Source organism: Ovis canadensis, chromosome 18, assembly GCF_042477335.2.
Source record: "Ovis canadensis isolate MfBH-ARS-UI-01 breed Bighorn chromosome 18, ARS-UI_OviCan_v2, whole genome shotgun sequence".
NCBI lineage: Eukaryota > Metazoa > Chordata > Mammalia > Artiodactyla > Bovidae > Ovis > Ovis canadensis.
The window spans coordinates 38,015,071-38,032,052 of NC_091262.1; positions in this window are offsets into that span (position 1 = coordinate 38,015,071).

Sequence of the window (16,982 nt, forward strand, 5' to 3'; positions counted from 1 at the left end):
GGTCCATTCTTTAAACATGTTTACAAACAGATGTAAAGAGATGATTTACATCAGAAAAATAAGGCCTTTGTCAGAGCTGCACTATGCTGTCTGTCTGTCGGGGATGTGGCGCCCTCACTGTCCAGCTCGATGGCTCCGCAGCGGGTGCAGGGCATCGCGATTGGTCCTCGAAGAGTCTCACCGGAGAGGAGGGATCTGGGTCCACAGAGACTAGGTTACAGGAGAGATTTTCATAGTCGTCTTCTAGTTATCCTTTCAGCCCAAATTTCATTAGAAGCTCACATTTAACACCCAGTGCTTTTAAATCGCTTCACGCTGCAGACGAAAAGCATTTCTTCCCAGAAACAAAGTACAGTTTAGGTCAGTCGTTAAAATACAACAATTGGTTGAAATTAAGTTTGCTCATTTCAGAGTGATTGTTGGAGAGCTTGGTTACATTCGGGAAGGATAATGCACACCATGTCATGATGATTTTACAATCGCAGTAAAACCCCTTCTCTCATGGCTTAACATTTAAAAATTAAACAAGAATAATGACAATAAATGCATCATTTGCAAAGGCCCTATATTCATAGGATTTATACAGACAAGTATTACAGTACAATCATTTGAAAGACTAAAATCAGGTATCAGAACATGAACTGATCTGAAAGGATATTCATAGCCTGGATATACAAGAAAAAGGAAGTATATAAATGAAGTCATAAGTTTACATAAATATAAGGAACATTTTTTTTCTCTGGTATTCATGAATTTTTCACTAATTAAAAACTCTGTATAAAATATCTTATGGTCCAGATAACAAGTATTGACAGATTAAAGATTGCATCAAGTTCAAAATGTAGCCTTTGTTGTATTCTGGACGCTGTATAATCACCTACCGAAGTACTGCGGGTAAACTGGAAACAAACACATAGACGAGTCAGTCCTGGGCACCAGGCAGCTGGTGCCCGAGCCCCTCCTCTCCAGACACCCCACCCCTCCCCATTCTGGGCTCCAGCTGCTTTGAGAATTCAGAGAAACGTGAAGGACCAAGCAGATCAAGGAGAGAACTCTGTGGCTGACTTTATTCTGACATATAGCTAAAAGCTGCTGGTAAAAAAACTGAAAACCCAATCCAGCTTTCTAGCTGAGACGTGAACAGGACAGAGCAGACAGCCTCCTGCTCTCAGAGTGGCTCGAGCAGGCTGGGCTCCCGGGCTGGACCCACCAGAGGACCGCCCAGAGCAGCTCCTGCAAGGGAGGGTGGCCCCTCAGTGGTGGCTGACCCCCAGATGCCAGGGCACTTCTGCGTTAAACACTGGCCTCTGGATGAAGAGGCCCAGGGCAGGGCAGCCCTGTGACCCCTGATGCTCTGGGCCCTGTTCCCTCCGAGAACGTGCACGCAGGGCATGGCCAGCAGCACTGCTGCTGTGGGAGGGACACCCGTGTGCACGAACGTGAGGGAGACCGGGCCATGTTTTACAGGATAGGTAAGGGCACGTATTAGTGGAAATTACCCTAAAACTTGGTGTTTTAAAACTACAGCCTTATTCTTCTCGTTCAGTCACTCAGACATGTCTGACTCTTTGTGACCCCATGGACGGCAGCATGCCAGACCTCCCTGTCCTTCACCCTCTCTCAGAGTTTGCTCTAACTCACGTCCACTGAGTCGGTGATGCCATCCAACCATCTCATCCTGTTGACCACTTCTTTTCATGCCTTCAATCTTTCAAGCATCAGAGTCTTTTCAAGTGAGTCGGCTCTTCCCATCAGGTGGCCCAAGTATTGGAGCTTCAGCTTCAGCATCAGTCCTTCCAATGAATACTCAGGGTTGATTTGCTTCAAGATTGACTGGTTTGATCTCCTTGCTATCCAAGGGACTCTCATGAGCCTTCTCCAGCACCACAGTTAAACAAAGCATCAGTTCCTCGGTGCTCAGCCTTCTTTATGGTCCTGCTTTCACATCCGTACTTGACTACTGGAAATACTATAGCGCTGACCAGACGGATCTTTGTCAGCAAAGTGATGTCTCTGTTTCTAATACGGCATCTAGGTTTGTCACAGCCTTTATTACATCGCCATTTCTAATGGTTCAGTGTAGTTTGGTTCTCTGATACTGAGTCTCACCAGATTGGGGCTGTGGTCCCTTCAGGCCTGAATGGAAAGGACATGCTTCCAAGCGTACACATGAGGTGGGGGCTGGATTCAGTTCTTGGGGGCAGTTGGCAGGAGGCTGTCCTTTGTCCTTGTGATGTGGGCCTCTCCGTTTATTGTTTATTGTGATGAGGGCCTCTCCATTTATTGTTTGTTAGTCACTCAGTCATGTCAGACTCTTTGTAACCCCATGGACTGTAGCCTACCAGGCCCCTATGTCCGTGGAGTTCTCCAGGCAAGAATACTGGGGTGGGCTGCTATTTCCTTCTCCAGGAGATCTTCCCAACCCAGGGGTCAAAGCCAAGTCTCCTGCATTAGCGGGCGGATTCTTCACGGCTGAGCCACCAGGGAAGCCCAGTCCTCTCCATATGTGTGTATGTACATGCTAAGTCGCCTCAGCTGTGTCCGACCCTTGGCAACCCTGTACGAGGCTCCCTCTGTCCATGGGATTCTCCAGGCAAGAATACTGGAGTGGATTGCCATGCCTTCCTCCAGGGGCTCTTTCCAATTCAGGGATTGAACTGGCATCTCTTGGGTCTCTAGCAATGGCAAGCAGGTTCTTTACCCCCAGTGCCACCAGGGAAGCTCAGGCCTCTCCATAGGCTTGCACAAAACATGGCAGCTTGTTTCATCAGATCAAGTGAGTGACAGGAGGTGGGGGAAGTCAGCATCCTTTTACCCTGATCTTGAGACATCCCACTGCTTCTGTTGATCCATTTCTCTGTATTTTGTCTGAAATTCTGACAGGTCTGAGATCCTACTTCTGAGTTAACGAGTTACCTTACCACAGTTATTTATATGAGTCTTTATGAGTGTGCACGTATACCTGGGTAGCATGTATTTATACCAGTATACAAGTGTATATGTATGCATACAAACATACATGCTAGCCAACTGTATACACACCAGCCCATCATGAGATCTCTGGATCAAGCATCAGACTGTTTCGTTGCCGAGTAAACTTAGCCCTGGTTCCCCACAGGGGGAGAGGGTAGAGGCATGTGTACCTGTGTGTGCAATGGGGTGTATGCATAAATTCCAGGTTATGAAACTCAGAGCTTAAATAGATGGCTGACGCATCTGCTCCTGCTCTCCTCCTCAGTAGGAAAGATCCTGTATTTTCTTCTGGAACAGAAACAAAGCCTCTTTCGGAGGAAAGAAGCCTAGAATGTGAGTACGTGGCCCTGATCGGCAGGGGACAACCTCTAGCCGCTACAGGGCGGTAGCCAACCTCTCCCTTCTAAGGCGTGTCAACTATTTGTGCTTGTTGCGTGCTAAGTCGCTTCATTCATGTCTAACTCTTGGCAACCTATGGACCTTAGCCCACCAGGCTTCTTTGTTCATGGGATTCGCCAGGCAAGAATACTGGAGTGGGTTGCCATGCTCTCTTACAGAGGCTCTTCTTGGCCCAGAGATGGAACCAGCAACTCTTAGGTCTCCTGCATTGTCAGGGAGGGTTCTTTACCACTAGCACCACCTGAAAAGTCCTGTTAACCCTTCAAACAGCCTTTAAGCAAAGTTGGCCACAATCTTTGCTCAAAGAACTTAAACTTTAAGCAAATCTGAAAAATGTCATGTCCATTTTATAAATTGAAAATAATAGGATTAAAGGCCAGAAATTTGTCCCCAGTAGTAAGGATAAGCTGGGTGCACACAGTCTCTCTGCCTGGATGATAAACATTCACTCTATAGAATTTCATTAAATACATATACACTTTTAAAGATTTTTTGACATCCCCCAATAGTTTGAGTTGGACAAATAGAAAATACAAAACTCAGTTTTTGGAATAGATTCCAGAAAACCGTGAAGTGACTTTTCACCCATCCCTTTCCTGGGTCCTGAGTCATCTTGGCCTTTTTTTTTTCTTGACTCCTCAGACTCGGGTTTTACCGTGTCTCAGCACTTGACTGTCTTCCTCTGGATTCTTTTGTCTTTTCTGTCCTCTTGGGCACACCTCATGCTCTCCCTGCTGAATCACAGCAAAAGGTCTCTGGCTTTGACAGCTGTGTCTTTCCTCCATTATGCTACCATCCCACAGGAGTCTGGAATCTTCCTGATGCAAACCACTTCCCAGGATTTCCACCTCTTCCTCCCTGGAGAGTGTCCAGACAATGTCTTATTCAGCACTTGGTTTTTGCTCCATTCTCTGAGTTGCTGAAACCATTTCCACACGAACGATCATTTTAGTCTACCTATTAGCCTTGTTAAATAATCATGGATTTTAGAGACATTTGGGCTTCCTCGGTAGCTCAGATGAGGAGGAATCTGCGTGCAATGCAGGAGACCTGGATTCAACCCCTGGGTTGGGAAGATCCCCTGGAGAAGGGAATGGCAACCCATTCCAATGTTCTTGTCTGGAGAATCCCCTGGACAGAGGAGCCTGGCAGGCTACAGTTCATAGCTTGCAAAGAGTTGGACACAACTGAGTGACTAACACACATATAGACATTTATGTGACAAAATGTTTTTGTAGTATTATTCAAATGTCAAAAACTTCAAAATAATTAAAATGTTCCCAGTGGGATTCTGGTTAAGTTACTGGTGTTAGACCCATACAGTATGTTAGGGAGTTATCAAAAGTAACATTGTAGAAAAATAATTAGTGAAATGAAAAAATGTTTAAAAAAAAGGTGTTTAAAAATGTTTAGAGGGAAAAACAAGATTATTAATAGTAGTTACCTGTGGTGGTTTTAAGGCAGGTGCACAAATTCTTTGATCTTTTTCTTTCAAGATACATAGCTGAACATGGGGTGCAATTAGTGAGCCATCTGTAATCATTAGGACATGGCAGAGGTGGCTATCCATGACCAGCTGCTAAAACTGGGATCGCTCTTCCAGATCGAAGGGCCAGCAACAAGCCGTCACAGCAAACAGTTCCTCAGGACAGTGCGGTAACCGTCTTTTAGGGCACGCAGCCATGTCAAAGGGGTCCCTGTCCACGTAGGGCATTTGGCCCAGAGTCAAAAGCTAGCTCCCACAGCATCCCTCTGAAGGCCCGCAGGTCACTGGCACTGGAGAACTCGTTATTAACCAGACTTTCAAGGGCCGTCCACCAAACCCGCCTGTTCTCATTGTCCCCCAGGCAATGACAGAGTCCATGGGGAACACGTCTCTGCAGACAGCATTGTCTGCGATCTTAACTTGAAGTGTGTCCTCAGCGACACGGTTCCTAACAGCCACATCTTGGTGGATGACTTCCCTGCTGGACAGATAGCTCATTCCTCAGGCAATCTGAACAGTCATGTGAACCAAGGCTTGTTGAGACGCCGCCTGTGGATTATGGGCCTCTACTAACTGGCGCTGCCATAAAAACAATCTAAGATTCCCCCAGTTCATGTAAGCCAATATCCCCAAGGGCTTTTCTCCTTCTATACACACCCTGGTGACAGGAAGAAGATTTCTGTGATGAAGACCGCACAGCTTACAGCTCTCAGTGAGCATCACTGTCACCCGAATTTCAGAAGCTTGATCTTTATCCGTTTTTACAAATCCTTGCTTTTCTTTATCTGGATCTTTTTCTTTTTCTCCTTTAGCCACAGAGTTTATTGTTTGAATATGTGCAGCTGTTATTCTATACACTTTTAATGTCTTCCAAAACTCTATGCTCCGCGTTTGCTAGGTCGCTTCACTCTCCGTTTTATTCCACGCTTCCGTCAAGCAGTGTTTCCCCGAATCACAGTCTGCCTGGCTGTGCACTGTTGCTGTTCAGTCGCTAAGCTGTGTCTGTCTCTGTGTGATGCCATGGACTGTAGGCCACCAGGCTCCTCTGTCCCAGGCAAGAATTTCCCAGGCAAGAGTACTGGAATGGTTGCCATCCCTTCTCCATATTTGGATCTTTTTCATCTACTAAGATCCCATGGAAAATATGCTCAAAACACCTTATTGAAGTTCATCTTTTAGAATTATCCTCTCCCTGGATATTGCGATATCCTTCACCTGAGCGCTGGCCTCCGAAAGAGTGAAACTTCTCAGATCGTTCTCCTGTCTTCTACCCTGCTTGAGTGAAAATAAAAACAAAAAACCAAACTCTGTCGCTATGTCAGATACGATATCATCAACACAGTTCAGAAGGGACAATGCAAAACAAATTTTTAAACAAAAGCATGTTTATTATGCAATCTGAGACAAAGTGCAATCAGGAGGGAGCCTGATTAGACTTTAAAAGAAAAGGCACTCAGGAGTGAGTCTGGAATCAGAAGCAGCTTTGATATTTGTTGGACTGTGATCCTCAGCCACTTTTGCCTAAACACACAGAATGGATGGGTCTGGTGCCCTGTGTGCTGGGCTGCAGGCCCAATTTCTTAACACAGGGCAGATGAACTGGGCCCACCACCCCTGTGCTCAGTGGGCAAAGCTGAGTCGCTCTCCTGTCCTCATGGGGCTAGCGGGAGGGACTGACTGAAGACAAAGTGCCATGGGTTACACTGCGGAGGGGTGTGATGCAGGGAAGGTGCCGATTTTATTGATGGCAGCCCCATCCACCTCTTCTTCCATCTTCCTGGCTTCTTCCAATTCTCCTGGATTTAACACCAGTTAACCTCAACTTTGGCCCCTTACCTAGATTTCTCAAGAATTTCATCTGTGTATAAATAGGAGGAGGAAAAACAAATTAAAAAATAAACCTTTTTGCTGTGCTCAAAGACTCAGCATCACCATCCTGCTCTTAAAAACGGAGTATAGCACCAGAACACTGCATCTTATTCCCTTTCATTTCCTTTCATAGTAGTTGAAAATAACATGAGGTGCTTTGACCGAAAGTCAAGCTTGTTCTAGACCCGTTGAGTTCAGTTCAGTTCAGTTTAGTTACTCAGTCGTGTCCGACTCTTTGTGACCCCATGAATCGCAGCACGCCAGGCCTCCGTGTCCATCACCAGCTCCCGGAGTTCACTCAGACTCAGGTCCATCAAGTCAGTGATGCCATCCAGACATCTCATCCTCGGGCGTCCCATTCTCCTCCTGCCTCCAATCCCTCCCAGCATCAGAGTCTTTTCCAATGAGTCAACTCTTCACATGAGGTGGCCAAAATACTGGAGCTTCAGCTTTAGCATCATTCCTTCCAAAGAACACCAGGGCTGATCTCCTTCAGAATGGACTGGTTGGATCTCCTTGCAGTCCCAGGGACTCTCAAGAGTCTTCTCCAACACCACAGTTCAAAAGCATCAGTTCTTCGGCACTCTGCTTTCTTCACAGTCCAATTCTCACATCCATAGATGACTACTGGGAAAACCATAGACTTGACTAGATGGACCTTTGTTGGCAAAGTAATGTCTCTGCTTTTGAATATGCTCTCTAGGTTGGTCATAACTTTTCTTCCAAGGAGTAAGCGTCTTTTAATTTGATGGCTTCACTCACCATCTGCAGTGATTTTGGAACCCAAAAACATAAAGTCTGACACTGTTTCCACTGTTTCCCCATCTATGTGCCATGAAGTCATGGGACCAGATGCCATGATCTTCGTTTTCTGAATGTTGCACTTTAAGCCAACTTTTTCACTCTCCTATTTCATGTTCATAAAGAGGCTTTTTAGTTCCTCTTCACTATCTTCCATAAGGGTGGTCAAATCTCCATATCCGAGGTTATTGATATTTCTCCCGGCAATCTTGATTCCAGCTTGTGCTTCTTCCAGTCCAGCGTTTCTCATGATGTACTCTGCATAGAAGTTAAATAAGCAGGCTGACAATACACAGCCTTGACAGACTCCTTTTCCTATTTGGAACCAGTCTGTTGTTCCATGTCCAGTTCTAACTGTTGCTTCCTGACCTGCATAGAGGTTTCTCAAGAGGCAGGTCAGGTGGTCTGGGATTCCCATCTCTTGAAGAATTTTCCACAGTTTATTGTGGTCCACACAGTCAAAGGCTATGGCATAGTCAATAAAGCAGAAATAGATGGAGTTTTTTGGAACTCTCTTGCTTTTTCGATGATCCAGTGGATGTTGGCAATTTGATCTCTGGTTCCTCTGCCTTTTCTAAAGCCAGCTTGAACATCTGGAAGTTCATGGTTCTCGTGCTGAAGCCTGGCTTCGAGAATTTTGAGCATTACTTTACTAGCCTGTGAGGTGAGTGCAAATGTGCTGTAGTTTGAGCATTCTTTTCCTTGCCTTTCTTTGGGATTGGAATGAAAACTAACCTATTCCAGTCCTGTGGCCACTGCTGAGTTTTCCAAATGTGCTGGCAACTTGAGTGCAGCACTTTCACAGCATCATCTTTCAGGATTTGAGATAGCTCCACTGGAATTCCATCACCTCCACTAGCTTTGTTCATAGTGATGCTTTCTAAGGCCCACTTGACTTCACATGCCAGGATGTCTGGCTCTAGGTGAGTGATCACACCATCGTTTTTATCTTGGTCGTGAAGCTCTTTTTTGTACAGCTCTTCTGTGTATTCTTGCGACCTCTTCTTAATATCTTCTGCTTCTGTTAGGTCCATACCTTTTCTGTCCTTTATCGAGCCCATCTTTGCAGGAAATGTTCCCTTGGTATCTCTAATTTTCTTGAAGAGACCTCAAGTCTTTCCCATTCTATTGTTTTCCTGTATTTCTTTGCATGGATCGCTGAGGAAGGCTTCCTTATCTCTCTTTGCTCTTCTTTGGAACTCTGCATTCAGATGCTTCTATCTTTCCTTGCAGATGGTGATTGCAGACATGAAATTAAAAGATGCTTACTCCTTGGAAGGAAAGTTATGACCAACCTAGACAGCATATGAAAAAGTAGAGACATTATTTTGTTAACAAACGTCTGTCTAGTCAAGGGTATGATTTTTCTAGTAGTCATGTATGGATGTAAGAGTCAGACTATAAAAACAGCTGAGCAGAGAATTGATGCTTTTGAACTGTGGTGTTGGAAAAGACTCTTGAGAGTTCCTTGGACTGCAAGAGATCCAACCAGTCCATCCTAAAGGAAATCAGTCCTGGGTGTTCATTGGAAGGACTGATGTTGAAGCTGAAACTCCAATATTTTGGCCACATGATGTGAAGAGCTGACTGACTTGAACAGACCCTGATGTTGGGAAAGATTGAAGGCAGGAGGAGAAGAGGATGACAGAGGATGAGAAGGGAATGACAGAGGATGAGATGGTTAGGTAGCATCACCGACTCAATGCACATGAGTTTGGGTAAAGCCCGGGAGTTAGTGATGGACAGGGAGGCCTGGCGTGCTGGGGTTCATGCGGTTGTCAAGAGTCAGACACGACTGAGCCACTGAAATGAACTGAACTGAACTGAATAGATACACAGATGTAGAGGAAGGACTTGTGAACTCAGCTGGAGAAGAGGGAGGGACAAATTGAGAGAGTAGCATTGAAACATAGCCACTACCATATGCAAAATAGCTAGCTAGTGGGAAGTTGCTGTATAACATAGGGAGCCCAGCAGGGAGCTCTGTGACGACCTAGAGGGTGGGATGGTGGGAAGTGGGAGCCAGGCTCACCAAAGAGTGGATAATATACTTATGGCTTATTTGTGTTGTTGTATGAGGAAAACCAACCAAACATTGTAAAGCAGTTATTCTTCAATTTAAAATAAATAAATACAATCTGAAAACTATCATTCAACACATATGCAATGTCATTAAACCTTATGGGATCATCTTCTCTTCCTAGTTGTTTTTCCACTATAAGTACTTATAAATATCATTAAAGGTTTTGAAAATATGATTTTAATATCCACACAGTATTGCTTAATACATCATACATAAATAATGAAATTTCAGTCTCAAGATAGAAACATAATACCAAAAAAGGTTTCCAGTCTAAACTAAAGCTTGCATTTTAATTCAGCTTAATGAGAATTCCTCTGAAGATCTAAAATTCTCATGAAAAGTAAATTATGTGGAGTCCTTTTTGCTTTCATCTGTGATGCCTTATTGTCATCTATTTCTAAGGACTCTTGGACTTTGACATTTTGCATTTGACTGTAATTTTTGACTGAGATAAAATCTTAAATTTAGATATTATGAATGTCAAGAAGTAGTCTTGTAAGTGTGAATCATTCAGTCATGTCCAGTTATTTGTGACCCATGGACTGTAGCCCACCAGGTCCTCTGTCCAGAGAATTTGCCAGGCAAGAATATTGGAGTGGGTAGCCATTCCTTTCTCGAGGGGATCTTCCTGACCTAGGGCTCAAACCTAGGTCTCCTGGATTGCAGGCAGATTCTTTACCATATGAACCACCAGAGAACCCTGACTCTGGTGTACATGGATGTAAAAATCCTTAAAAGAATATTAGCAAACCAAATTGATGAATACACTAAAAGAATCATACACTATGATCAAATGTAAGTTATTCTGTGCCTGCAAGCATGATTTATGATCTGCACATCAATCACTGTGATACACAATATGAGCAAAATTAAGAATAAAATCACATGATCTTCTCAATAATTGCAGAAAAAGCTTTCGACAAAGGGTAACATCATTGGATACAATCTCACAGTACAGTGGCTATGCATGGAACATACTAAAGGGTATATAAGACAAGCCCAGGGCTAACATCCAACTCAGTGGTAAAGAGGTGAAAAGTGACAGTGAAATCTGTCGGTTGTGCCCGACTCTTGGCGACCCCATGGACTGTAGCCTACCAGGCTCCTCCGTCTATGGGATTTTCCAGGCAAGCGTACTGGAGTGGGTTCCCATTTCCTTCTCCACAGGATCTTCCCAGCCCAGGGATCCAACCTGGGTCTCCCACATTGTAGGCAGATGCTTTACCATCTGAGCCACCAGAGGTTTTCCTAAATGATCAGGAAAGAGCAAGGATGTCCACTCTCACCTATCTTGCTCATCATAGCAGTGGAAGTGTCCTTCCCAGAGTAACTAGGCGAGAAAAGGAAATTAAAGGCATCCCCATCAGAACAGATGAAGTTACACTGTCACTGTTCGATTACAACAGGATTTATATGCAACCTTAAAAACTCCACCAAGTAACAACTATTAAAACCAATAAACTCAGCAATATAGCAAGATATGAACCATCAGAGAGAGAACAGAACAGTCCCATATACAAATGCATCCAAAAAAAAAACAAACAAACCCTGAAATGAATTTAACTGAGGGGCAGAAATACCTGTACAGTCACGGGCTCCAAGACCTAGAGTCTGGGTTCAAATCCCAGCTCACCCTCTGACCTGCAGAGTGACCCAGGGCAAATCACACAATGATCTGAGGCTCAACATATTCAACTGTAAAGTGAACACAAAACCAGTGTCTCCTCCCAGGGCTGTGAAACTCCAAGGAAATGCTTATTTAGGCTGAGGGGTTGGAGTGTCTCCAGGAGCCTCTCCTTGTATGAAACTCCTCTAGAACTGGGCTCTCCTGATCCTGTGGGCGAGGGTCAAAGGTAGAACCTGGGAGCCAAGCAGGACTGGACAAGGACAAGGACAAAAAAATACTAGTTCTGTGTCAATGAGGGAAGCCACCTCCTTTCCAGATCTCAGAGTGGGGCCTGCACCGAGGGCCATGCACAGTCAGAAGTGATAACTCCGAACCCCCCACAGCAGGGATGGAGCCTTCCTGGCAAGAACCTTCTCTCTGGTCCAGGCTCCAGTGTGATGTAGTGTTGCTCCCTGAGTTCTCCACGTCTCCACCAGGCAAAGAGCTCTTGGGAGCTGGAGGTCTATTAAACCACAGGGGCCTGAGGGTCAGAATGACACAAGGACGGACAACATTGAACACTAGCTATATTTTTAAAAAGTGACAGAAGTACAGACGAGGCAGGGGATGAGAAGCAGAAGGACTGACGACCTCTCAACCTTTAGCAGAAATATCTCCACACCAGCTCAGCAGAGCCTACAGGAGGAAAATAGAATGGAAAACCAGGCTATGGATATATCTCCACACTGCTGGACCCAGAGATCCAAGTCCCAATCCACCGACATCGTTCTGCATATCCAGACACCAAGAGGACGAAACACAGACCTTGTCTTAGGAGGTCTCAGCCAGACTTAATATTGGGGTTGCTGAGCATGGTCACATGGTCACTATGGACTCAGACCTTCCTCCATGCTCACATCCTCTGCTCTCACAGAAACATACACGGTTCACTACAGACAACCCTCTGAGGGTACTTGTGTATACTAGAAACTGGCAATGGTGAAATGCAAAGAAAAGACACAGAAATGGAAACATGCCTCTGGGAGCTCTATAAATTAAGAAGATCTGAAGTGCTTGATACTTGGCATTTTTAAAAAAGCTTTTTAATAGGTAAACCCAGAAAGGACATTTCCAGGAGAAAGGACAAAAGAATCACCCCACTGGGGCAATTTGGTATCCATATGGGAAAGTAAGTTGGATCCCTACCTCACAAAACACCACCAAACCAATTAGACACATACTGAGAACCAAATAGATTTAAGGGACTAGATCTGATAGATAGAGTGCCTGAGGAACTCTGGACTGAGGTTCGTGACATTGTACAGGAGACAGGGATCAAGACCATCCCCATGGAAAACAAATGCAAAAAAGCAAAATGGCTGTCTGCGGAGGACTTAGAAATAGCTGTGAAAAGAAGAGAAGTGAAAAGCAAAGGAGAAAAAGAAAGATATAAGCATCTGAATGCAGAGTTCCAAAGAATAGCAAAAAGAGATAAGAAAGCCTTCCTCAGTGATCAATGCAAAGAAATAGAGGAAAACAACAGAATGGGAAAGACTAGAGATCTCTTCAAGAAAATTAGAGATACCAAGGGAACATTTCATGCAAAGATGGGCTCGAAAAAGGGCAGAAATGGGATGGACCTAACAGAAGCAGAAGATATTAAGAAGAGGTCGCAAGAATACACAGAAGAGCTGTACAAAAAAGAGCTTCATGACCAAGATAAAAACGATGGTGTAATCACTCACCTAGAGCCAGACATGCTGGAATATGAAGTCAAGTGGGCCTTAGAGAGCATCATTATGAACAAAGCTAGTGGAGGTGATGGAATTCCAGTGGAGCTATCTCAAATCCTGAAAGATGATGTTGTGAAAGTGCTGCACTCAAGTTGCCAGCAAATTTGGAAAACTCAGCAGTGGCCACAGGACTGGAAAAGGTTAGTTTCATTCCAACCCCAAAGAAAGGCAAGGAAAAGAATGCTCAAACTACCGCACAATTGTACTCATCTCACACACTAGTAAAGTAATGCTCAAAATTCTGCAAGCGAGGCTTCAGCACTATGTGAACCGTGAACTTCCAGATGTTCAAGCTGGCTTTAGAAAAGGCAGAGAAACCAGAGATCAAATTGCCAACATCCACTGGATCATCGAAAAAGAAGAGAGTTCCAAAAAAACACATCTCTTTCTGCTTTATTGACTATGCCAAAGCCTTTGACTGTGTATACCACAAGAAACTGTGGAAAATTCTGAAAGAGATGGGAATCCCAGACCACCTGACCTGCCTCTTGAGAAACCTATATGCAGGTCAGGAAGCAATAGGACATGGAACAACAGACTGGTTCCAAATAGGAAAAGGAGAATGTCAAGGCTGTATATTGTCACCCTGCTTATTTAACTTCTATGCAGAGTACATCATGAGAAACGCTGGGCTGGAAGAGGCACAAGCTGGAATCAAGATTGCTGGGAGAAATATCATAACCTCAGATATGCAGATGACACCACCCTTATGGCAGAAAGTAAAGAGAAACTAAAAAGCCTCTTGATGAACGTGAAAGAGGAGAATGAAAAAGTTGGCTTAAAGGTCAACATTCAGAAAACAAAGATCATGGCATCTGGTCCCATCACTTCAAGGCACATAGATGGGGAAACAGTGTCAGACTTCATGTTTTTGGGTTCCAAAATCACTGCAGATGGTGAGTGAAGCCATCAAATTAAAAGACGCTTACTCCTTGGAAGAAAAGTTATGAGCAACCTAGATACCATATTCAAAAGCAGAGACATTACTTTGCCAACAAGGTCCGTCTAGTCAAGGCTATGGTTTTCCCAGTAGTCATGTACTGGGTGAGAGAGTTGGACTGTGAAGAAAGCTGAGAGCTGAAAAATTGATGCTTTTGAACTGCGGAGAAGACTGTTGGAGAAGACTCTTTAGAGTCCCTTGGAAGGAATGATGCTAAAGCTGAAGCTCCAGTATTTTGGCCACCTCATGCGAAGAGTTGACTCATTGGAAAAGTCCCTGATGCTGGGAGGGATTGGGGGCAGGAGGAGACGGGGACGACGGAGGATGAGATCACTGGATGACATCACTGACTCGATGGATGTGAGTTTGAGTGAACTCCGGGAGATGGTGATGGACAGGGAGGCCTGGCATGCTGCAGTTCATGGGGTCGCAGAGTTGGACACAACTGAGCGACTGAACTGAACTGAACTGAAGAACCAACGATTGAGAGAGAAATTTTACAAAATTTTGAACAATTTTGGATGAAGGAATATCTTTTCTTTAAGTCGAGGTATTGTTAATTTACAATAATTTGTTTGTTTAACATTTACAGCAAAGTGATTCAGTGATTCAGCCTCTCAGGTGCATCCTTGGACAAAATTCATTCCCTCTGGGAGGCCCGTGGGCCATGCCCTCAACTCAGAACAGCTAAGAATCCTGAATACGCAAAGCAGCATGTGGTGGTGCTTGTAGGGGTTTTTAGACTGAATAAATTATTCTAACATGATACAAGAAATAAGCCCAGAGGTCAAGAGAGGATCTCCTAACCTATCTTCAAACAGGAGGCCCTGCTCCCTGGAATGTGGGTGTGTGAAACAGCGCTTGGGAAGGAAAGAGGTGTGTCATGAATATTTTGCCTGCAGAGGACAAAGTGGTGTGTAGAGAGGATGCGCAGGCACGTCCCAGGACACTGAGCACACGGACACAGTGACTGGACTCTCAGCCCTGCTCTTGGGCATCGCACTGTCTCCACCGCTGACACAGGGGGAGCAGCTCAAGGTGTCCTGGAGAGTATGGTCACATGACCTGGACCTGGCCAATCGGGGTGTTCTATCCCTCCTGGCCACCATGATTGGCTCAGGACTGGTGCGGTGACCAACTGGGGCCCAGGACTGGGCCTCTCGCTGGAATCAAGGGAAGAGGAGCTCGCCTTCTGCCAGAAGGGGTGGAGCTGGGTGAGGTCAGGCTCCAGCAGTGGGAGGGGCGTGAGGTCAGCCTGGGGCAGTTGGTGACCTTCTGAGCCCATCAGGGCAGAGCTGCTGGCCTGAGAATGAGGGCGTTGCTGAGCCCAGGGGTTGAGAGTGCCGGTTCTGAAACCGGAGGGAAGCCATCTGCCTGTGAGTCCTCTTCCGCTTGTCTGTCAGCTTGTTTGAACCATGCTGGGTTTTCTGTCCAGCTGGCTAAGTGGAGACCCTGGAAATGCAGCTGTGTGGGTTTTGGCTGGCTTCAGGGAAGAAATGCCAGATGACACTTGGAGACGCCAGTTTAATCTGGATTCAGGTCATATCTCTTGAAAAATGAAGTGAAAGTCCCTCATTCGTGTATGATTCTTGCGACCCCATAGGCTATAGAGTTCATGGAATTCTCCAGGCCAGAATACTGGAGTGGGTAGCCTTTCCCTTCTCCAGGGGATCTGCCCAGTCCAGGGATTGAACCCAGGTCTCCTGCATTGCAGGCAGATTCTTTACCAGCTGAGCCACAAGAGAAGCCCATGAATATTGGAGTGGGTAGCCTGTCCCTTCTGCAGTGGATCAGGATCAGGATTCCCAACCCAGGAATCAGACCTGGGACTCCTGCATGGCAAGAGGATTCTTTACCAGCTGAGCTATCAGGGAAGCCCAGTGTCTCTTAAGGCCAGCTATTCATTGATATCTCTTAAGGCCAGCTATTAATTGTAGGATTACCCTAATTAGTCTTCACAGGATAAAGGTAGCAACCTGCTGAGGTAGCAATCGATGTTTTTTTTCTAGAGGACAAAACTGGGGCTCAGAGAAGCGGGTAACAGGTAAGACAGCTACAGCAAGGAAGTGTGTACCTAGACAAAATCCCCAGATCCTGCTGTTAGAACCCAGGGAAACCATATGGTGTGGCTCATCCATGTGACAGGGGCTAAGGCACCCAGCCCACACTGGATCCTGTGGGGACCTGACTTCGTAACTGCCATCTGGAAGCTCCGAGACTCACAAAAGCAATTTGCACTGAAGAGAGGAAGGACACCTCCCTTCATCCGCCCCACCACACCCTCAGGGCACTCCTATACCCTGCCCCCTTTCTCTTGCTTTGTGAGGGAATAAGAGTCACACTCATGTGACCACATTGGCTGTCCACTGTTCACGAGCTACCAAGTGGCTGCTACAGGAGAGGCCATGAGCCTTTGCCCCTGAGTACCTTCTTTCCTTTGCATCGTGGGAGCCCTCCTCCACACCTGCACACCAGAGGCCTTTTCTGAGACATGTAGGGACCCTGCCTCAGTTTGCAACAGGTTGCATCCATCGCTGTCCTTTCAATGCCTCCCTTGAAACTCAGCTCATGAGCTCCTTTGTCTGCATCCCGGCCCACCGGGCTGCCACGGGAGGGACAGAGCTGACAATGAATTCAAAGCTCGGATCTCACAGCTGGGAATCTGTGTATAAAGGACCTGATCATTCACGCTGTAGAGGCTGTAGTAGGTTGCAGGGATCCGTAACCAGGGCTTGGGCCAAAGTGACTCCACAGCTGTTTTAATGCCCGGGGAGGGTTCTGGCTATAGTGCGGGTGGGGTGAGTCTCCGGAGGTTCTGAAGGCCCCCTGTGTGCAGGTTCATGGTGCAGAGAGAAGAGAAGGTGGAGTCCTTCCCTGGAGGTGGTCACAGCTCATGGACGAGCCAGACAGGCAGGCAGGGCTCGATAGCACCTGAGCTGCCTTCATGAGTGAATGGTGTGGGGGCAGAGGAAGAGAATCAGGTCTGCTCCCTTATGTGGTGCCCTGGGCAGGTTGTCACCAGAGTAAACACT